Raw genomic sequence first — 21,978 nt, 5'->3', positions numbered from 1 at the left:
CTACACTATAAGAGGTGGTTTGAAATTTTGACTTGTCTACTTAAAGATCAGCAAAATTTGATCACAAGGTCAATTACGTCCCTGGGTGGTATTGTACCACCAGCCTTTCGGTTAATCGCCGAATGCGCTAACCGATTGCACCACAGAGACAACTTGCAAAAGCATGTACTGACAAAGGCTAAAAAGCAGTCATCTAGAAAGTTTCCTAGAAAAAGGTTAAAAAGGCAATAATCTGGAGAGTTTTGCAAGATTTTTCTTCCATTGACCAACGAAGAAACACATTGGTACTTTCACATGATGAGTGAGTACTTCAGGATCTCTGACACTTACATGAGCAGCAGAGTGGCGCAGCGGAAGCGTGCTGGGCCCATAACCCAGAGTTCGGTGGATCAAAACCATCCTCTGCTATGTGCACTTATTTTTTTGTTAATTAAATTCTTCCAAAACTGGAATTGATATTTTGACTCTTTTATTTTTACTTAAAGTACAATAACTTTTAACATTTTAATTTGTTTTAATAGTATATTGACAGCATTGTTTTCTTTCAGAAATCCACTTAATTTTCTTTACCCTATTACTGAAATGGTAATTGACAAAAACAAGCTACATTGTCACCAGATGAGCAATGCAAAATGTACAATTGATATTTCAAAATAATCTTTCCATCTTGAATTTCAATGATGCATTGGGGCAACGATTTTGTGAGAAACATCTTCACCCTTAAAGAAAGATTTTCTTAACTTCTTACCTGTGTGCTGATTAGATATCACCTGGTTTTCACATTAAACAGATTCCCACTTGAGAAAGCAGCAAGGATGCAGTGAGGTTTATGTTTCCTGGTGTCAACCTGTATTATTTCAGTGGACATTGTAATGAGGATGCATCTTGCTGCCTTTCCAATGAAGCAAGTTTTAATCAGTAATAGGTGAAAAACCACTCCTACAAAGGTGTTAATCAGAGACTTGGCTTTGTGGACACTTTTCAGAGAGCAAATGTGTTAGCATAAAAATAAAGCCATAAAATGGAGAGCTGATTAATCACTCAATTGGATTTCTCTGCCTGCATAATTTTTTTTCTCTGCAACCCCATGCTAAATTGTGCTTCCTGTTTTTTTATAAAATGACTTAAACAAATATGACTCTGATTGCATCAGAGAAGGCCAGGTACCCTACACTATAAGAGGTGGTTTGAAATTTTGACTTGTCTACTTAAAGATCAGCAAAATTTGATCACAAGGTCAATTACGTCCCTGGTTGGGATTGAACCACCAACCTTTCGGTTAACAGCCGAATGCGCTAACCGATTGCGCCACAGAGACAGCTTGCAAATGCATGTACTGACAAAGGCTAAAAAGCATTCATCTAGAAAGTTTCCTAGAAAAAGGTTAAAAAGGCAATAATCTGGAGAGTTTTGCAAGATTTTTCTTCCATTGACCAACGAAGAAACACATTGGTACTTTCACATGATGAGTGAGTACTTCAGGATCTCTGACACTTACATGAGCAGCAGAGTGGCGCAGCGGAAGCGTGCTGGGCCCATAACCCAGAGGTCGGTGGATCGAAACCATCCTCTGCTATGTGCACTTATTTTTTTGTTAATTAAATTCTTCCAAAACTGGAATTGATATTTTGACTCTTTTATTTTTACTTAAAGTACAATAACTTTTAACATTTTAATTTGTTTTAATAGTATATTGACAGCATTGTTTTCTTTCAGAAATCCACTTAATTTTCTTTACCCTATTACTGAAATGGTAATTGACAAAAACAAGCTACATTGTCACCAGAAGAGCAATGCAAAATGTACAATTGATATTTCAAAATCATCTTTCCAGCTTGAATTTCAATGATGCATTGGGGCAACGATTTTGTGAGAAACATCTTCACACTTAAAGAAAGATTTTCTTAACTTCTTACCTGTGTGCTGATTAGATATCACCTGGTTTTCACATTAAACAGATTCCCACTTGAGAAAGCAGCAAGGATGCAGTGAGGTTTATGTTTCCTGGTGTCAACCTGTATTATTTCAGTGGACATTGTAATGAGGATGCATCTTGCTGCCTTTCCAATGAAGCAAGTTTTAATCAGTAATAGGTGAAAAACCATTCCTTCAAAGGTGTAAATCAGAGACTTGGCTTTGTGGACACTTTTCAGAGAGCAAATGTGTTAGCATAAAAATAAAGCCATAAAATGGAGAGCTGATTAATCACTCAATTGGATTTCTCTGCCTGCATATTTTTTTTTCTCTGCAACCCCATGCTAAATTGTGCTTCCTGTTTTTTATAAAATGACTTAATCAAATATGACTCTGATTGCATCAGAGAAGGCCAGGTACCCTACACCATAAGAGGTGGTTTGAAATTTTGACTTGTCTACTTAAAGATCACCAAAATTTGATCACAAGGTCAATTACGTCCCTCGGTGGGATTGAACCACCAACCTTTCGATTAACAGCCGAATGCGCTAACCGATTGCGCCACAGAGACAGCTTGCAAAAGCATGTGCTGACAAAGACTAAAAAGCATTCATCTAGAAAGTTTCCTAGAAAAAGGTTAAAAAGGCAATAATCTGGAGAGTTTTGCAAGATTTTTTTTCCATTGACCAACGAAGAAACACATTGGTACTTTCACATGATGAGTGAGTACTTCAGGATCTCTGACACTTACATGAGCAGCAGCGTGGCGCAGCAGAAGCGTGCTGGGCCCATAACCCCGAGGTCGGTGGATCGAAACCATCCTCTGCTATGTGCACTTATTTTTTTGTTAATTAAATTCTTCCAAAACTGGAATTGATATTTTGACTCTTTTATTTTTACTTAAAGTACAATAACTTTTAACATTTTAATTTGTTTTAATAGTATATTGACAGCATTGTTTTCTTTCAGAAATCCACTTAATTTTCTTTACCCTATTACTGAAATGGTAATTGACAAAAACAAGCTACATTGTCACCAGAAGAGCAATGCAAAATGTACAATTGATATTTCAAAATCATCTTTCCAGCTTGAATTTCAATGATGCATTGGGGCAACGATTTTGTGAGAAACATCTTCACCCTTAAAGAAAGATTTTCTTAACTTCTTACCTGTGTGCTGATTAGATATCACCTGGTTTTCACATTAAACAGATTCCCACTTGAGAAAGCAGCAAGGATGCAGTGAGGTTTATGTTTCCTGGTGTCAACCTGTATTATTTCAGTGGACATTGTAATGAGGATGCATCTTGCTGCCTTTCCAATGAAGCAAGTTTTAATCAGTAATAGGTGAAAAACCATTCCTACAAAGGTGTTAATCAGAGACTTGGCTTTGTGGACACTTTTCAGAGAGCAAATGTGTTAGCATAAAAATAAAACCATAAAATGGAGAGCTGATTAATCACTCAATTGGATTTCTCTGCCTGCATATTTTTTTTCTCTGCAACCCCATGCTAAATTGTGCTTCCTGTTTTTTATAAAATGACTTAATCAAATCTGACTCTGATTGCATCAGAGAAGGCCAGGTACCCTACACTATAAGAGGTGGTTTGAAATTTTGACTTGTCTACTTAAAGATCACCAAAATTTGATCACAAGGTCAACTACGTCCCTGGGTGGGATTGAACCACCAACCTTTCGGTTAACAGCCGAATGCGCTAACCGATTGCGCCACAGAGACAGCTTGCAAAAGCATGTACTGACAAAGGCTAAAAAGCATTCATCTAGAAAGTTTCCTAGAAAAAGGTTAAAAAGGCAATAATCTGGAGAGTTTTGCAAGATTTTTCTTCCATTGACCAACGAAGAAACACATTGGTACTTTCACATGATGAGTGAGTACTTCAGGATCTCTGACACTTACATGAGCAGCAGAGTGGCGCAGCAGAAGCGTGCTGGGCCCATAACCCAGAGTTCGGTGGATCAAAACCATCCTCTGGTATGTGCACTTATTTTTTTGTTAATTAAATTCTTCCAAAACTGGAATTGATATTTTGACTCTTTTATTTTTACTTAAAGTACAATAACTTTTAACATTTTAATTTGTTTTAATAGTATATTGACAGCATTGTTTTCTTTCAGAAATCCACTTAATTTTCTTTACCCTATTACTGAAATGGTAATTGACAAAAACAAGCTACATTGTCACCAGATGAGCAATGCAAAATGTACAATTGATATTTCAAAATCATCTTTCCATCTTGAATTTCAATGATGCATTGGGGCAACGATTTTGTGAGAAACATCTTCACCCTTAAAGAAAGATTTTCTTAACTTCTTACCTGTGTGCTGATTAGATATCACCTGGTTTTCACATTAAACAGATTCCCACTTGAGAAAGCAGCAAGGATGCAGTGAGGTTTATGTTTCCTGGTGTCAACCTGTATTATTTCAGTGGACATTGTAATGAGGATGCATCTTGCTGCCTTTCCAATGAAGCAAGTTTTAATCAGTAATAGGTGAAAAACCATTCCTACAAAGGTGTTAATCAGAGACTTGGCTTTGTGGACACTTTTCAGAGAGCAAATGTGTTAGCATAAAAATAAAGCCATAAAATGGAGAGCTGATTAATCACTCAATTGGATTTCTCTGCTTGCATAATTTTTTTTCTCTGCAACCCCATGCTAAATTGTGCTTCCTGTTTTTTATAAAAAAACTTAATCAAATCTGATTGCATCAGAGAAGGCCAGGTACCCTACACTATAAGAGGTGGTTTGAAATTTTGACTTGTCTACTTAAAGATCACCAAAATTTGATCACAAGGTCAATTACGTCCCTGGGTGGGATTGAACCACCTACCTTTCGGTTAACAGCCGAATGCGCTTCCGATTGCGCCACAGAGACAGCTTGCAAAAGCATGTACTGACAAAGGCTAAAAAGCATTCATCTAGAAAGTTTCCTAGAAAAAGGTTAAAAAGGCAATAATCTGGAGAGTTTTGCAAGATTTTTCTTCCATTGACCAACGAAGAAACACATTGGTACTTTCACATGATGAGTGAGTACTTCAGGATCTCTGACACTTCCATAAGCTGCAGAGTGGCGCAGCGGAAGCGTGCTGGACCCATAACCCAGAGGTCGGTGGATCAAAACCATCCTCTGCTATGTGCACTTATTTTTTTGTTAATTAAATTCTTCCAAAACTGGAATTGATATTTTGACTCTTTTATTTTTACTTAAAGAACAATAACTTTTAACATTTTAATTTGTTTTAATAGTATATTGACAGCATTGTTTTCTTTCAGAAATCCACTTAATTTTCTTTACCCTATTACTGAAATGGTAATTGACAAAAACAAGCTACATTGTCACCAGATGAGCAATGCAAAATGTACAATTGATATTTCAAAATCATCTTTCCATCTTGAATTTCAATGATGCATTGGGGCAACGATTTTGTGAGAAACATCTTCACCCTTAAAGAAAGATTTTCTTAACTTCTTACCTGTGTGCTGATTAGATATCACCTGGTTTTCACATTAAACAGATTCCCACTTGAGAAAGCAGCAAGGATGCAGTGAGGTTTATGTTTCCTGGTGTCAACCTGTATTATTTCAGTGGACATTGTAATGAGGATGCATCTTGCTGCCTTTCCAATGAAGCAAGTTTTAATCAGTAATAGGTGAAAAACCATTCCTACAAAGGTGTTAATCAGAGACTTGGCTTTGTGGACACTTTTCAGAGAGCAAATGTGTTTGGCATAAAAATAAAGCCATAAAATGGAGAGCTGATTAATCACTCAATTGGATTTCTCTGCCTGCATAATTTTTTTTCTCTGCAACCCCATGCTAAATTGTGCTTCCTGTTTTTTTATAAAATGACTTAATCAAATATGACTCTGATTGCATCAGAGAAGGCCAGGTACCCTACACCATAAGAGGTGGTTTGAAATTTTGACTTGTCTACTTAAAGATCACCAAAATTTGATCACAAGGTCAATTACGTCCCTCGGTGGGATTGAACCACCAACCTTTCGGTTAACAGCCGAATGCGCTAACCGATTGCGCCACAGAGACAGCTTGCAAAAGCATGTGCTGACAAAGGCTAAAAAGCATTCATCTAGAAAGTTTCCTAGAAAAAGGTTAAAAAGGCAATAATCTGGAGAGTTTTGCAAGATTTTTCTTCCATTGACCAACGAAGAAACACATTGGTACTTTCACATGATGAGTGAGTACTTCAGGATCTCTGACACTTACATGAGCAGCAGAGTGGCGCAGCAGAAGCGTGCTGGGCCCATAACCCCGAGGTTGGTGGATCGAAACCATCCTCTGCTATGTGCACTTATTTTTTGTTAATTAAATTCTTCCAAAACTGGAATTGATATTTTGACTCTTTTCTTTTTACTTAAAGTACAATAACTTTTAACATTTTTATTTGTTTTAATAGTATATTGACAGCACTGTTTTCTTTCAGAAATCCACTTAATTTTCTTTACCCTATTACTGAAATGGTAATTGACAAAAACAAGCTACATTGTCACCAGAAGAGCAATGCAAAATGTACAATTGATATTTCAAAATCATCTTTCCAGCTTGAATTTCAATGATGCATTGGGGCAACGATTTTGTGAGAAACATCTTCACCCTTAAAGAAAGATTTTCTTAACTTCTTACCTGTGTGCTGATTAGATATCACCTGGTTTTCACATTAAACAGATTCCCACTTGAGAAAGCAGCAAGGATGCAGTGAGGTTTATGTTTCCTGGTGTCAACCTGTATTATTTCAGTGGACATTGTAATGAGGATGCATCTTGCTGCCTTTCCAATGAAGCAAGTTTTAATCAGTAATAGGTGAAAAACCATTCCTACAAAGGTGTTAATCAGAGACTTGGCTTTGTGGACACTTTTCAGAGAGCAAATGTGTTAGCATAAAAATAAAACCATAAAATGGAGAGCTGATTAATCACTCAATTGGATTTCTCTGCCTGCATATTTTTTTTTCTCTGCAACCCCATGCTAAATTGTGCTTCCTGTTTTTTATAAAATGACTTAATCAAATCTGACTCTGATTGCATCAGAGAAGGCCAGGTACCCTACACTATAAGAGGTGGTTTGAAATTTTGACTTGTCTACTTAAAGATCAGCAAAATTTGATCACAAGGTCAATTACGTCCCTGGGTGGTATTGTACCACCAGCCTTTCGGTTAATCGCCGAATGCGCTAACCGATTGCACCACAGAGACAACTTGCAAAAGCATGTACTGACAAAGGCTAAAAAGCAGTCATCTAGAAAGTTTCCTAGAAAAAGGTTAAAAAGGCAATAATCTGGAGAGTTTTGCAAGATTTTTCTTCCATTGACCAACGAAGAAACACATTGGTACTTTCACATGATGAGTGAGTACTTCAGGATCTCTGACACTTACATGAGCAGCAGAGTGGCGCAGCGGAAGCGTGCTGGGCCCATAACCCAGAGTTCGGTGGATCAAAACCATCCTCTGCTATGTGCACTTATTTTTTTGTTAATTAAATTCTTCCAAAACTGGAATTGATATTTTGACTCTTTTATTTTTACTTAAAGTACAATAACTTTTAACATTTTAATTTGTTTTAATAGTATATTGACAGCATTGTTTTCTTTCAGAAATCCACTTAATTTTCTTTACCCTATTACTGAAATGGTAATTGACAAAAACAAGCTACATTGTCACCAGATGAGCAATGCAAAATGTACAATTGATATTTCAAAATCATCTTTCCATCTTGAATTTCAATGATGCATTGGGGCAACGATTTTGTGAGAAACATCTTCACCCTTAAAGAAAGATTTTCTTAACTTCTTACCTGTGTGCTGATTAGATATCACCTGGTTTTCACATTAAACAGATTCCCACTTGAGAAAGCAGCAAGGATGCAGTGAGGTTTATGTTTCCTGGTGTCAACCTGTATTATTTCAGTGGACATTGTAATGAGGATGCATCTTGCTGCCTTTCCAATGAAGCAAGTTTTAATCAGTAATAGGTGAAAAACCATTCCTACAAAGGTGTTAATCAGAGACTTGGCTTTGTGGACACTTTTCAGAGAGCAAATGTGTTAGCATAAAAATAAAGCCATAAAATGGAGAGCTGATTAATCACTCAATTGGATTTCTCTGCCTGCATAATTTTTTTTCTCTGCAACCCCATGCTAAATTGTGCTTCCTGTTTTTTTATAAAATGACTTAAACAAATATGACTCTGATTGCATCAGAGAAGGCCAGGTACCCTACACCATAAGAGGTGGTTTGAAATTTTGACTTGTCTACTTAAAGATCAGCAAAATTTGATCACAAGGTCAATTACGTCCCTGGTTGGGATTGAACCACCAACCTTTCGGTTAACAGCCGAATGCGCTAACCGATTGCGCCACAGAGACAGCTTGCAAAAGCATGTACTGACAAAGGCTAAAAAGCATTCATCTAGAAAGTTTCCTAGAAAAAGGTTAAAAAGGCAATAATCTGGAGAGTTTTGCAAGATTTTTCTTCCATTGACCAACGAAGAAACACATTGGTACTTTCACATGATGAGTGAGTACTTCAGGATCTCTGACACTTACATGAGCAGCAGAGTGGCGCAGCGGAAGCGTGCTGGGCCCATAACCCAGAGGTCGGTGGATCGAAACCATCCTCTGCTATGTGCACTTATTTTTTTGTTAATTAAATTCTTCCAAAACTGGAATTGATATTTTGACTCTTTTATTTTTACTTAAAGTACAATAACTTTTAACATTTTAATTTGTTTTAATAGTATATTGACAGCATTGTTTTCTTTCAGAAATCCACTTAATTTTCTTTACCCTATTACTGAAATGGTAATTGACAAAAACAAGCTACATTGTCACCAGAAGAGCAATGCAAAATGTACAATTGATATTTCAAAATCATCTTTCCAGCTTGAATTTCAATGATGCATTGGGGCAACGATTTTGTGAGAAACATCTTCACACTTAAAGAAAGATTTTCTTAACTTCTTACCTGTGTGCTGATTAGATATCACCTGGTTTTCACATTAAACAGATTCCCACTTGAGAAAGCAGCAAGGATGCAGTGAGGTTTATGTTTCCTGGTGTCAACCTGTATTATTTCAGTGGACATTGTAATGAGGATGCATCTTGCTGCCTTTCCAATGAAGCAAGTTTTAATCAGTAATAGGTGAAAAACCATTCCTACAAAGGTGTTAATCAGAGACTTGGCTTTGTGGACACTTTTCAGAGAGCAAATGTGTTAGCATAAAAATAAAGCCATAAAATGGAGAGCTGATTAATCACTCAATTGGATTTCTCTGCCTGCATATTTTTTTTTCTCTGCAACCCCATGCTAAATTGTGCTTCCTGTTTTTTATAAAATGACTTAATCAAATATGACTCTGATTGCATCAGAGAAGGCCAGGTACCCTACACCATAAGAGGTGGTTTGAAATTTTGACTTGTCTACTTAAAGATCACCAAAATTTGATCACAAGGTCAATTACGTCCCTCGGTGGGATTGAACCACCAACCTTTCGGTTAACAGCCGAATGCGCTAACCGATTGCGCCACAGAGACAGCTTGCAAAAGCATGTGCTGACAAAGACTAAAAAGCATTCATCTAGAAAGTTTCCTAGAAAAAGGTTAAAAAGGCAATAATCTGGAGAGTTTTGCAAGATTTTTCTTCCATTGACCAACGAAGAAACACATTGGTACTTTCACATGATGAGTGAGTACTTCAGGATCTCTGACACTTACATGAGCAGCAGCGTGGCGCAGCAGAAGCGTGCTGGGCCCATAACCCCGAGGTCGGTGGATCGAAACCATCCTCTGCTATGTGCACTTATTTTTTTGTTAATTAAATTCTTCCAAAACTGGAATTGATATTTTGACTCTTTTATTTTTACTTAAAGTACAATAACTTTTAACATTTTAATTTGTTTTAATAGTATATTGACAGCATTGTTTTCTTTCAGAAATCCACTTAATTTTCTTTACCCTATTACTGAAATGGTAATTGACAAAAACAAGCTACATTGTCACCAGAAGAGCAATGCAAAATGTACAATTGATATTTCAAAATCATCTTTCCAGCTTGAATTTCAATGATGCATTGGGGCAACGATTTTGTGAGAAACATCTTCACCCTTAAAGAAAGATTTTCTTAACTTCTTACCTGTGTGCTGATTAGATATCACCTGGTTTTCACATTAAACAGATTCCCACTTGAGAAAGCAGCAAGGATGCAGTGAGGTTTATGTTTCCTGGTGTCAACCTGTATTATTTCAGTGGACATTGTAATGAGGATGCATCTTGCTGCCTTTCCAATGAAGCAAGTTTTAATCAGTAATAGGTGAAAAACCATTCCTACAAAGGTGTTAATCAGAGACTTGGCTTTGTGGACACTTTTCAGAGAGCAAATGTGTTAGCATAAAAATAAAGCCATAAAATGGAGAGCTGATTAATCACTCAATTGGATTTCTCTGCCTGCATAATTTTTTTTCTCTGCAACCCCATGCTAAATTGTGCTTCCTGTTTTTTATAAAAAAACTTAATCAAATCTGATTGCATCAGAGAAGGCCAGGTACCCTACACTATAAGAGGTGGTTTGAAATTTTGACTTGTCTACTTAAAGATCACCAAAATTTGATCACAAGGTCAATTACGTCCCTGGGTGGGATTGAACCACCAACCTTTCGGTTAACAGCCGAATGCGCTTCCGATTGCGCCACAGAGACAGCTTGCAAAAGCATGTACTGACAAAGGCTAAAAAGCATTCATCTAGAAAGTTTCCTAGAAAAAGGTTAAAAAGGCAATAATCTGGAGAGTTTTGCAAGATTTTTCTTCCATTGACCAACGAAGAAACACATTGGTACTTTCACATGATGAGTGAGTACTTCAGGATCTCTGACACTTCCATAAGCTGCAGAGTGGCGCAGCGGAAGCGTGCTGGACCCATAACCCAGAGGTCGGTGGATCAAAACCATCCTCTGCTATGTGCACTTATTTTTTTGTTAATTAAATTCTTCCAAAACTGGAATTGATATTTTGACTCTTTTATTTTTACTTAAAGAACAATAACTTTTAACATTTTAATTTGTTTTAATAGTATATTGACAGCATTGTTTTCTTTCAGAAATCCACTTAATTTTCTTTACCCTATTACTGAAATGGTAATTGACAAAAACAAGCTACATTGTCACCAGATGAGCAATGCAAAATGTACAATTGATATTTCAAAATCATCTTTCCATCTTGAATTTCAATGATGCATTGGGGCAACGATTTTGTGAGAAACATCTTCACCCTTAAAGAAAGATTTTCTTAACTTCTTACCTGTGTGCTGATTAGATATCACCTGGTTTTCACATTAAACAGATTCCCACTTGAGAAAGCAGCAAGGATGCAGTGAGGTTTATGTTTCCTGGTGTCAACCTGTATTATTTCAGTGGACATTGTAATGAGGATGCATCTTGCTGCCTTTCCAATGAAGCAAGTTTTAATCAGTAATAGGTGAAAAACCATTCCTACAAAGGTGTTAATCAGAGACTTGGCTTTGTGGACACTTTTCAGAGAGCAAATGTGTTTGGCATAAAATTAAAGCCATAAAATGGAGAGCTGATTAATCACTCAATTGGATTTCTCTGCCTGCATAATTTTTTTTCTCTGCAACCCCATGCTAAATTGTGCTTCCTGTTTTTTTATAAAATGACTTAATCAAATATGACTCTGATTGCATCAGAGAAGGCCAGGTACCCTACACCATAAGAGGTGGTTTGAAATTTTGACTTGTCTACTTAAAGATCACCAAAATTTGATCACAAGGTCAATTACGTCCCTCGGTGGGATTGAACCACCAACCTTTCGGTTAACAGCCGAATGCGCTAACCGATTGCGCCACAGAGACAGCTTGCAAAAGCATGTGCTGACAAAGGCTAAAAAGCATTCATCTAGAAAGTTTCCTAGAAAAAGGTTAAAAAGGCAATAATCTGGAGAGTTTTGCAAGATTTTTCTTCCATTGACCAACGAAGAAACACATTGGTACTTTCACATGATGAGTGAGTACTTCAGGATCTCTGACACTTACATGAGCAGCAGAGTGGCGCAGCAGAAGCGTGCTGGGCCCATAACCCCGAGGTTGGTGGATCGAAACCATCCTCTGCTATGTGCACTTATTTTTTGTTAATTAAATTCTTCCAAAACTGGAATTGATATTTTGACTCTTTTCTTTTTACTTAAAGTACAATAACTTTTAACATTTTTATTTGTTTTAATAGTATATTGACAGCACTGTTTTCTTTCAGAAATCCACTTAATTTTCTTTACCCTATTACTGAAATGGTAATTGACAAAAACAAGCTACATTGTCACCAGAAGAGCAATGCAAAATGTACAATTGATATTTCAAAATCATCTTTCCAGCTTGAATTTCAATGATGCATTGGGGCAACGATTTTGTGAGAAACATCTTCACCCTTAAAGAAAGATTTTCTTAACTTCTTACCTGTGTGCTGATTAGATATCACCTGGTTTTCACATTAAACAGATTCCCACTTGAGAAAGCAGCAAGGATGCAGTGAGGTTTATGTTTCCTGGTGTCAACCTGTATTATTTCAGTGGACATTGTAATGAGGATGCATCTTGCTGCCTTTCCAATGAAGCAAGTTTTAATCAGTAATAGGTGAAAAACCATTCCTACAAAGGTGTTAATCAGAGACTTGGCTTTGTGGACACTTTTCAGAGAGCAAATGTGTTAGCATAAAAATAAAACCATAAAATGGAGAGCTGATTAATCACTCAATTGGATTTCTCTGCCTGCATATTTTTTTTTTTCTGCAACCCCATGCTAAATTGTGCTTCCTGTTTTTTATAAAATGACTTAATCAAATCTGACTCTGATTGCATCAGAGAAGGCCAGGTACCCTACACTATAAGAGGTGGTTTGAAATTTTGACTTGTCTACTTAAAGATCAGCAAAATTTGATCACAAGGTCAATTACGTCCCTGGGTGGTATTGTACCACCAGCCTTTCGGTTAATCGCCGAATGCGCTAACCGATTGCACCACAGAGACAACTTGCAAAAGCATGTACTGACAAAGGCTAAAAAGCAGTCATCTAGAAAGTTTCCTAGAAAAAGGTTAAAAAGGCAATAATCTGGAGAGTTTTGCAAGATTTTTCTTCCATTGACCAACGAAGAAACACATTGGTACTTTCACATGATGAGTGAGTACTTCAGGATCTCTGACACTTACATGAGCAGCAGAGTGGCGCAGCGGAAGCGTGCTGGGCCCATAACCCAGAGTTCGGTGGATCAAAACCATCCTCTGCTATGTGCACTTATTTTTTTGTTAATTAAATTCTTCCAAAACTGGAATTGATATTTTGACTCTTTTATTTTTACTTAAAGTACAATAACTTTTAACATTTTAATTTGTTTTAATAGTATATTGACAGCATTGTTTTCTTTCAGAAATCCACTTAATTTTCTTTACCCTATTACTGAAATGGTAATTGACAAAAACAAGCTACATTGTCACCAGATGAGCAATGCAAAATGTACAATTGATATTTCAAAATAATCTTTCCATCTTGAATTTCAATGATGCATTGGGGCAACGATTTTGTGAGAAACATCTTCACCCTTAAAGAAAGATTTTCTTAACTTCTTACCTGTGTGCTGATTAGATATCACCTGGTTTTCACATTAAACAGATTCCCACTTGAGAAAGCAGCAAGGATGCAGTGAGGTTTATGTTTCCTGGTGTCAACCTGTATTATTTCAGTGGACATTGTAATGAGGATGCATCTTGCTGCCTTTCCAATGAAGCAAGTTTTAATCAGTAATAGGTGAAAAACCACTCCTACAAAGGTGTTAATCAGAGACTTGGCTTTGTGGACACTTTTCAGAGAGCAAATGTGTTAGCATAAAAATAAAGCCATAAAATGGAGAGCTGATTAATCACTCAATTGGATTTCTCTGCCTGCATAATTTTTTTTCTCTGCAACCCCATGCTAAATTGTGCTTCCTGTTTTTTTATAAAATGACTTAAACAAATATGACTCTGATTGCATCAGAGAAGGCCAGGTACCCTACACTATAAGAGGTGGTTTGAAATTTTGACTTGTCTACTTAAAGATCAGCAAAATTTGATCACAAGGTCAATTACGTCCCTGGTTGGGATTGAACCACCAACCTTTCGGTTAACAGCCGAATGCGCTAACCGATTGCGCCACAGAGACAGCTTGCAAAAGCATGTACTGACAAAGGCTAAAAAGCATTCATCTAGAAAGTTTCCTAGAAAAAGGTTAAAAAGGCAATAATCTGGAGAGTTTTGCAAGATTTTTCTTCCATTGACCAACGAAGAAACACATTGGTACTTTCACATGATGAGTGAGTACTTCAGGATCTCTGACACTTACATGAGCAGCAGAGTGGCGCAGCGGAAGCGTGCTGGGCCCATAACCCAGAGTTCGGTGGATCGAAACCATACTCTGCTATGTGCACTTATTTTTTTGTTAATTAAATTCTTCCAAAACTGGAATTGATATTTTGACTCTTTTATTTTTACTTAAAGTACAATAACTTTTAACATTTTAATTTGTTTTAATAGTATATTGACAGCATTGTTTTCTTTCAGAAATCCACTTAATTTTCTTTACCCTATTACTGAAATGGTAATTGACAAAAACAAGCTACATTGTCACCAGAAGAGCAATGCAAAATGTACAATTGATATTTCAAAATCATCTTTCCAGCTTGAATTTCAATGATGCATTGGGGCAACGATTTTGTGAGAAACATCTTCACACTTAAAGAAAGATTTTCTTAACTTCTTACCTGTGTGCTGATTAGATATCACCTGGTTTTCACATTAAACAGATTCCCACTTGAGAAAGCAGCAAGGATGCAGTGAGGTTTATGTTTCCTGGTGTCAACCTGTATTATTTCAGTGGACATTGTAATGAGGATGCATCTTGCTGCCTTTCCAATGAAGCAAGTTTTAATCAGTAATAGGTGAAAAACCATTCCTTCAAAGGTGTAAATCAGAGACTTGGCTTTGTGGACACTTTTCAGAGAGCAAATGTGTTAGCATAAAAATAAAGCCATAAAATGGAGAGCTGATTAATCACTCAATTGGATTTCTCTGCCTGCATATTTTTTTTTCTCTGCAACCCCATGCTAAATTGTGCTTCCTGTTTTTTATAAAATGACTTAATCAAATATGACTCTGATTGCATCAGAGAAGGCCAGGTACCCTACACCATAAGAGGTGGTTTGAAATTTTGACTTGTCTACTTAAAGATCACCAAAATTTGATCACAAGGTCAATTACGTCCCTCGGTGGGATTGAACCACCAACCTTTCGATTAACAGCCGAATGCGCTAACCGATTGCGCCACAGAGACAGCTTGCAAAAGCATGTGCTGACAAAGACTAAAAAGCATTCATCTAGAAAGTTTCCTAGAAAAAGGTTAAAAAGGCAATAATCTGGAGAGTTTTGCAAGATTTTTTTTCCATTGACCAACGAAGAAACACATTGGTACTTTCACATGATGAGTGAGTACTTCAGGATCTCTGACACTTACATGAGCAGCAGCGTGGCGCAGCAGAAGCGTGCTGGGCCCATAACCCCGAGGTCGGTGGATCGAAACCATCCTCTGCTATGTGCACTTATTTTTTTGTTAATTAAATTCTTCCAAAACTGGAATTGATATTTTGACTCTTTTATTTTTACTTAAAGTACAATAACTTTTAACATTTTAATTTGTTTTAATAGTATATTGACAGCATTGTTTTCTTTCAGAAATCCACTTAATTTTCTTTACCCTATTACTGAAATGGTAATTGACAAAAACAAGCTACATTGTCACCAGAAGAGCAATGCAAAATGTACAATTGATATTTCAAAATCATCTTTCCAGCTTGAATTTCAATGATGCATTGGGGCAACGATTTTGTGAGAAACATCTTCACCCTTAAAGAAAGATTTTCTTAACTTCTTACCTGTGTGCTGATTAGATATCACCTGGTTTTCACATTAAACAGATTCCCACTTGAGAAAGCAGCAAGGATGCAGTGAGGTTTATGTTTCCTGGTGTCAACCTGTATTATTTCAGTGGACATTGTAATGAGGATGCATCTTGCTGCCTTTCCAATGAAGCAAGTTTTAATCAGTAATAGGTGAAAAACCATTCCTACAAAGGTGTTAATCAGAGACTTGGCTTTGTGGACACTTTTCAGAGAGCAAATGTGTTAGCATAAAAATAAAACCATAAAATGGAGAGCTGATTAATCACTCAATTGGATTTCTCTGCCTGCATATTTTTTTTCTCTGCAACCCCATGCTAAATTGTGCTTCCTGTTTTTTATAAAATGACTTAATCAAATCTGACTCTGATTGCATCAGAGAAGGCCAGGTACCCTACACTATAAGAGGTGGTTTGAAATTTTGACTTGTCTACTTAAAGATCACCAAAATTTGATCACAAGGTCAACTACGTCCCTGGGTGGGATTGAACCACCAACCTTTCGGTTAACAGCCGAATGCGCTAACCGATTGCGCCACAGAGACAGCTTGCAAAAGCATGTACTGACAAAGGCTAAAAAGCATTCATCTAGAAAGTTTCCTAGAAAAAGGTTAAAAAGGCAATAATCTGGAGAGTTTTGCAAGATTTTTCTTCCATTGACCAACGAAGAAACACATTGGTACTTTCACATGATGAGTGAGTACTTCAGGATCTCTGACACTTACATGAGCAGCAGAGTGGCGCAGCAGAAGCGTGCTGGGCCCATAACCCAGAGTTCGGTGGATCAAAACCATCCTCTGGTATGTGCACTTATTTTTTTGTTAATTAAATTCTTCCAAAACTGGAATTGATATTTTGACTCTTTTATTTTTACTTAAAGTACAATAACTTTTAACATTTTAATTTGTTTTAATAGTATATTGACAGCATTGTTTTCTTTCAGAAATCCACTTAATTTTCTTTACCCTATTACTGAAATGGTAATTGACAAAAACAAGCTACATTGTCACCAGAAGAGCAATGCAAAATGTACAATTGATATTTCAAAATCATCTTTCCAGCTTGAATTTCAATGATGCATTGGGGCAACGATTTTGTGAGAAACATCTTCACCCTTAAAGAAAGATTTTCTTAACTTCTTACCTGTGTGCTGATTAGATATCACCTGGTTTTCACATTAAACAGATTCCCACTTGAGAAAGCAGCAAGGATGCAGTGAGGTTTATGTTTCCTGGTGTCAACCTGTATTATTTCAGTGGACATTGTAATGAGGATGCATCTTGCTGCCTTTCCAATGAAGCAAGTTTTAATCAGTAATAGGTGAAAAACCATTCCTACAAAGGTGTTAATCAGAGACTTGGCTTTGTGGACACTTTTCAGAGAGCAAATGTGTTAGCATAAAAATAAAACCATAAAATGGAGAGCTGATTAATCACTCAATTGGATTTCTCTGCCTGCATATTTTTTTTTCTCTGCAACCCCATGCTAAATTGTGCTTCCTGTTTTTTATAAAATGACTTAATCAAATCTGACTCTGATTGCATCAGAGAAGGCCAGGTACCCTACACTATAAGAGGTGGTTTGAAATTTTGACTTGTCTACTTAAAGATCAGCAAAATTTGATCACAAGGTCAATTACGTCCCTGGGTGGTATTGTACCACCAGCCTTTCGGTTAATCGCCGAATGCGCTAACCGATTGCACCACAGAGACAACTTGCAAAAGCATGTACTGACAAAGGCTAAAAAGCAGTCATCTAGAAAGTTTCCTAGAAAAAGGTTAAAAAGGCAATAATCTGGAGAGTTTTGCAAGATTTTTCTTCCATTGACCAACGAAGAAACACATTGGTACTTTCACATGATGAGTGAGTACTTCAGGATCTCTGACACTTACATGAGCAGCAGAGTGGCGCAGCGGAAGCGTGCTGGGCCCATAACCCAGAGTTCGGTGGATCAAAACCATCCTCTGCTATGTGCACTTATTTTTTTGTTAATTAAATTCTTCCAAAACTGGAATTGATATTTTGACTCTTTTATTTTTACTTAAAGTACAATAACTTTTAACATTTTAATTTTTTTTAATAGTATATTGACAGCATTGTTTTCTTTCAGAAATCCACTTAATTTTCTTTACCCTATTACTGAAATGGTAATTGACAAAAACAAGCTACATTGTCACCAGATGAGCAATGCAAAATGTACAATTGATATTTCAAAATCATCTTTCCATCTTGAATTTCAATGATGCATTGGGGCAACGATTTTGTGAGAAACATCTTCACCCTTAAAGAAAGATTTTCTTAACTTCTTACCTGTGTGCTGATTAGATATCACCTGGTTTTCACATTAAACAGATTCCCACTTGAGAAAGCAGCAAGGATGCAGTGAGGTTTATGTTTCCTGGTGTCAACCTGTATTATTTCAGTGGACATTGTAATGAGGATGCATCTTGCTGCCTTTCCAATGAAGCAAGTTTTAATCAGTAATAGGTGAAAAACCATTCCTACAAAGGTGTTAATCAGAGACTTGGCTTTGTGGACACTTTTCAGAGAGCAAATGTGTTAGCATAAAAATAAAGCCATAAAATGGAGAGCTGATTAATCACTCAATTGGATTTCTCTGCCTGCATAATTTTTTTTCTCTGCAACCCCATGCTAAATTGTGCTTCCTGTTTTTTTATAAAATGACTTAAACAAATATGACTCTGATTGCATCAGAGAAGGCCAGGTACCCTACACCATAAGAGGTGGTTTGAAATTTGACTTGTCTACTTAAAGATCAGCAAAATTTGATCACAAGGTCAATTACGTCCCTGGTTGGGATTGAACCACCAACCTTTCGGTTAACAGCCGAATGCGCTAACCGATTGCGCCACAGAGACAGCTTGCAAAAGCATGTACTGACAAAGGCTAAAAAGCATTCATCTAGAAAGTTTCCTAGAAAAAGGTTAAAAAGGCAATAATCTGGAGAGTTTTGCAAGATTTTTCTTCCATTGACCAACGAAGAAACACATTGGTACTTTCACATGATGAGTGAGTACTTCAGGATCTCTGACACTTACATGAGCAGCAGAGTGGCGCAGCGGAAGCGTGCTGGGCCCATAACCCAGAGGTCGGTGGATCGAAACCATCCTCTGCTATGTGCACTTATTTTTTTGTTAATTAAATTCTTCCAAAACTGGAATTGATATTTTGACTCTTTTATTTTTACTTAAAGTACAATAACTTTTAACATTTTAATTTGTTTTAATAGTATATTGACAGCATTGTTTTCTTTCAGAAATCCACTTAATTTTCTTTACCCTATTACTGAAATGGTAATTGACAAAAACAAGCTACATTGTCACCAGAAGAGCAATGCAAAATGTACAATTGATATTTCAAAATCATCTTTCCAGCTTGAATTTCAATGATGCATTGGGGCAACGATTTTGTGAGAAACATCTTCACACTTAAAGAAAGATTTTCTTAACTTCTTACCTGTGTGCTGATTAGATATCACCTGGTTTTCACATTAAACAGATTCCCACTTGAGAAAGCAGCAAGGATGCAGTGAGGTTTATGTTTCCTGGTGTCAACCTGTATTATTTCAGTGGACATTGTAATGAGGATGCATCTTGCTGCCTTTCCAATGAAGCAAGTTTTAATCAGTAATAGGTGAAAAACCATTCCTACAAAGGTGTTAATCAGAGACTTGGCTTTGTGGACACTTTTCAGAGAGCAAATGTGTTAGCATAAAAATAAAGCCATAAAATGGAGAGCTGATTAATCACTCAATTGGATTTCTCTGCCTGCATATTTTTTTTTCTCTGCAACCCCATGCTAAATTGTGCTTCCTGTTTTTTATAAAATGACTTAATCAAATATGACTCTGATTGCATCAGAGAAGGCCAGGTACCCTACACCATAAGAGGTGGTTTGAAATTTTGACTTGTCTACTTAAAGATCACCAAAATTTGATCACAAGGTCAATTACGTCCCTCGGTGGGATTGAACCACCAACCTTTCGGTTAACAGCCGAATGCGCTAACCGATTGCGCCACAGAGACAGCTTGCAAAAGCATGTGCTGACAAAGACTAAAAAGCATTCATCTAGAAAGTTTCCTAGAAAAAGGTTAAAAAGGCAATAATCTGGAGAGTTTTGCAAGATTTTTCTTCCATTGACCAACGAAGAAACACATTGGTACTTTCACATGATGAGTGAGTACTTCAGGATCTCTGACACTTACATGAGCAGCAGCGTGGCGCAGCAGAAGCGTGCTGGGCCCATAACCCCGAGGTCGGTGGATCGAAACCATCCTCTGCTATGTGCACTTATTTTTTTGTTAATTAAATTCTTCCAAAACTGGAATTGATATTTTGACTCTTTTATTTTTACTTAAAGTACAATAACTTTTAACATTTTAATTTGTTTTAATAGTATATTGACAGCATTGTTTTCTTTCAGAAATCCACTTAATTTTCTTTACCCTATTACTGAAATGGTAATTGACAAAAACAAGCTACATTGTCACCAGAAGAGCAATGCAAAATGTACAATTGATATTTCAAAATCATCTTTCCAGCTTGAATTTCAATGATGCATTGGGGCAACGATTTTGTGAGAAACATCTTCACCCTTAAAGAAAGATTTTCTTAACTTCTTACCTGTGTGCTGATTAGATATCACCTGGTTTTCACATTAAACAGATTCCCACTTGAGAAAGCAGCAAGGATGCAGTGAGGTTTATGTTTCCTGGTGTCAACCTGTATTATTTCAGTGGACATTGTAATGAGGATGCATCTTGCTGCCTTTCCAATGAAGCAAGTTTTAATCAGTAATAGGTGAAAAACCATTCCTACAAAGGTGTTAATCAGAGACTTGGCTTTGTGGACACTTTTCAGAGAGCAAATGTGTTAGCATAAAAATAAAACCATAAAATGGAGAGCTGATTAATCACTCAATTGGATTTCTCTGCCTGCATATTTTTTTTTCTCTGCAACCCCATGCTAAATTGTGCTTCCTGTTTTTTATAAAATGACTTAATCAAATCTGACTCTGATTGCATCAGAGAAGGCCAGGTACCCTACACTATAAGAGGTGGTTTGAAATTTTGACTTGTCTACTTAAAGATCAGCAAAATTTGATCACAAGGTCAATTACGTCCCTGGGTGGTATTGTACCACCAGCCTTTCGGTTAATCGCCGAATGCGCTAACCGATTGCACCACAGAGACAACTTGCAAAAGCATGTACTGACAAAGGCTAAAAAGCAGTCATCTAGAAAGTTTCCTAGAAAAAGGTTTAAAAAGGCAATAATCTGGAGAGTTTTGCAAGATTTTCTTCCATTGACCAACGAAGAAACACATTGGTACTTTCACATGATGAGTGAGTACTTCAGGATCTCTGACACTTACATGAGCAGCAGAGTGGCGCAGCGGAAGCGTGCTGGGCCCATAACCCAGAGTTCGGTGGATCAAAACCATCCTCTGCTATGTGCACTTATTTTTTTGTTAATTAAATTCTTCCAAAACTGGAATTGATATTTTGACTCTTTTATTTTTACTTAAAGTACAATAACTTTTAACATTTTAATTTTTTTTAATAGTATATTGACAGCATTGTTTTCTTTCAGAAATCCACTTAATTTTCTTTACCCTATTACTGAAATGGTAATTGACAAAAACAAGCTACATTGTCACCAGATGAGCAATGCAAAATGTACAATTGATATTTCAAATCATCTTTCCATCTTGAATTTCAATGATGCATTGGGCAACGATTTTGTGAGAAACATCTTCACCCTTGAAAGAAAGATTTTCTTAACTTCTTACCTGTGTGCTGATTAGATATCACCTGGTTTTCACATTAAACAGATTCCCACTTGAGAAAGCAGCAAGGATGCAGTGAGGTTTATGTTTCCTGGTGTCAACCTGTATTATTTCAGTGGACATTGTAATGAGGATGCATCTTGCTGCCTTTCCAATGAAGCAAGTTTTAATCAGTAATAGGTGAAAAACCATTCCTACAAAGGTGTTAATCAGAGACTTGGCTTTGTGGACACTTTTCA

General features: G+C 36.8%; 11 non-coding genes across 11 annotated transcripts; 3 read left to right on the top strand and 8 right to left on the bottom strand.

Annotated features, from left to right (window-relative positions):
* The first annotated feature begins 1,504 nt into the window (after nt 1-1,504).
* On the top strand, nt 1,505-1,576 carry TRNAM-CAU (transfer RNA methionine (anticodon CAU)). The gene has a single exon. It is a non-coding gene; the product is annotated as a tRNA-Met (tRNA).
* Nucleotides 1,577-3,577: 2,001 nt separating this feature from the next.
* TRNAN-GUU (transfer RNA asparagine (anticodon GUU)) lies at nt 3,578-3,651 on the bottom strand. Its single transcript has one exon. It is a non-coding gene; the product is annotated as a tRNA-Asn (tRNA).
* A 1,087-nt stretch (nt 3,652-4,738) lies between these two features.
* Nucleotides 4,739-4,811, bottom strand: TRNAN-GUU (transfer RNA asparagine (anticodon GUU)). The gene has a single exon. It is a non-coding gene; the product is annotated as a tRNA-Asn (tRNA).
* Nucleotides 4,812-5,906: 1,095 nt separating this feature from the next.
* Nucleotides 5,907-5,980, bottom strand: TRNAN-GUU (transfer RNA asparagine (anticodon GUU)). Its single transcript has one exon. It is a non-coding gene; the product is annotated as a tRNA-Asn (tRNA).
* A 2,520-nt stretch (nt 5,981-8,500) lies between these two features.
* Nucleotides 8,501-8,572, top strand: TRNAM-CAU (transfer RNA methionine (anticodon CAU)). The gene has a single exon. It is a non-coding gene; the product is annotated as a tRNA-Met (tRNA).
* An 835-nt stretch (nt 8,573-9,407) lies between these two features.
* Nucleotides 9,408-9,481, bottom strand: TRNAN-GUU (transfer RNA asparagine (anticodon GUU)). Its single transcript has one exon. It is a non-coding gene; the product is annotated as a tRNA-Asn (tRNA).
* A 1,087-nt stretch (nt 9,482-10,568) lies between these two features.
* On the bottom strand, nt 10,569-10,641 carry TRNAN-GUU (transfer RNA asparagine (anticodon GUU)). Its single transcript has one exon. It is a non-coding gene; the product is annotated as a tRNA-Asn (tRNA).
* A 1,095-nt stretch (nt 10,642-11,736) lies between these two features.
* TRNAN-GUU (transfer RNA asparagine (anticodon GUU)) lies at nt 11,737-11,810 on the bottom strand. Its single transcript has one exon. It is a non-coding gene; the product is annotated as a tRNA-Asn (tRNA).
* A 4,593-nt stretch (nt 11,811-16,403) lies between these two features.
* TRNAN-GUU (transfer RNA asparagine (anticodon GUU)) lies at nt 16,404-16,477 on the bottom strand. Its single transcript has one exon. It is a non-coding gene; the product is annotated as a tRNA-Asn (tRNA).
* Nucleotides 16,478-18,997: 2,520 nt separating this feature from the next.
* On the top strand, nt 18,998-19,069 carry TRNAM-CAU (transfer RNA methionine (anticodon CAU)). The gene has a single exon. It is a non-coding gene; the product is annotated as a tRNA-Met (tRNA).
* Nucleotides 19,070-19,904: 835 nt separating this feature from the next.
* TRNAN-GUU (transfer RNA asparagine (anticodon GUU)) lies at nt 19,905-19,978 on the bottom strand. Its single transcript has one exon. It is a non-coding gene; the product is annotated as a tRNA-Asn (tRNA).
* Between the last annotated feature and the right edge of the window lie 2,000 nt (nt 19,979-21,978).

Source organism: Pseudophryne corroboree, chromosome 4 (assembly GCF_028390025.1).
Source record: "Pseudophryne corroboree isolate aPseCor3 chromosome 4, aPseCor3.hap2, whole genome shotgun sequence".
Classification (NCBI taxonomy): Eukaryota; Metazoa; Chordata; class Amphibia; order Anura; family Myobatrachidae; genus Pseudophryne; species Pseudophryne corroboree.
Note: the sequence above shows the minus strand (reverse complement) of the source record. Positions and strands in the feature narration are given on the sequence as shown.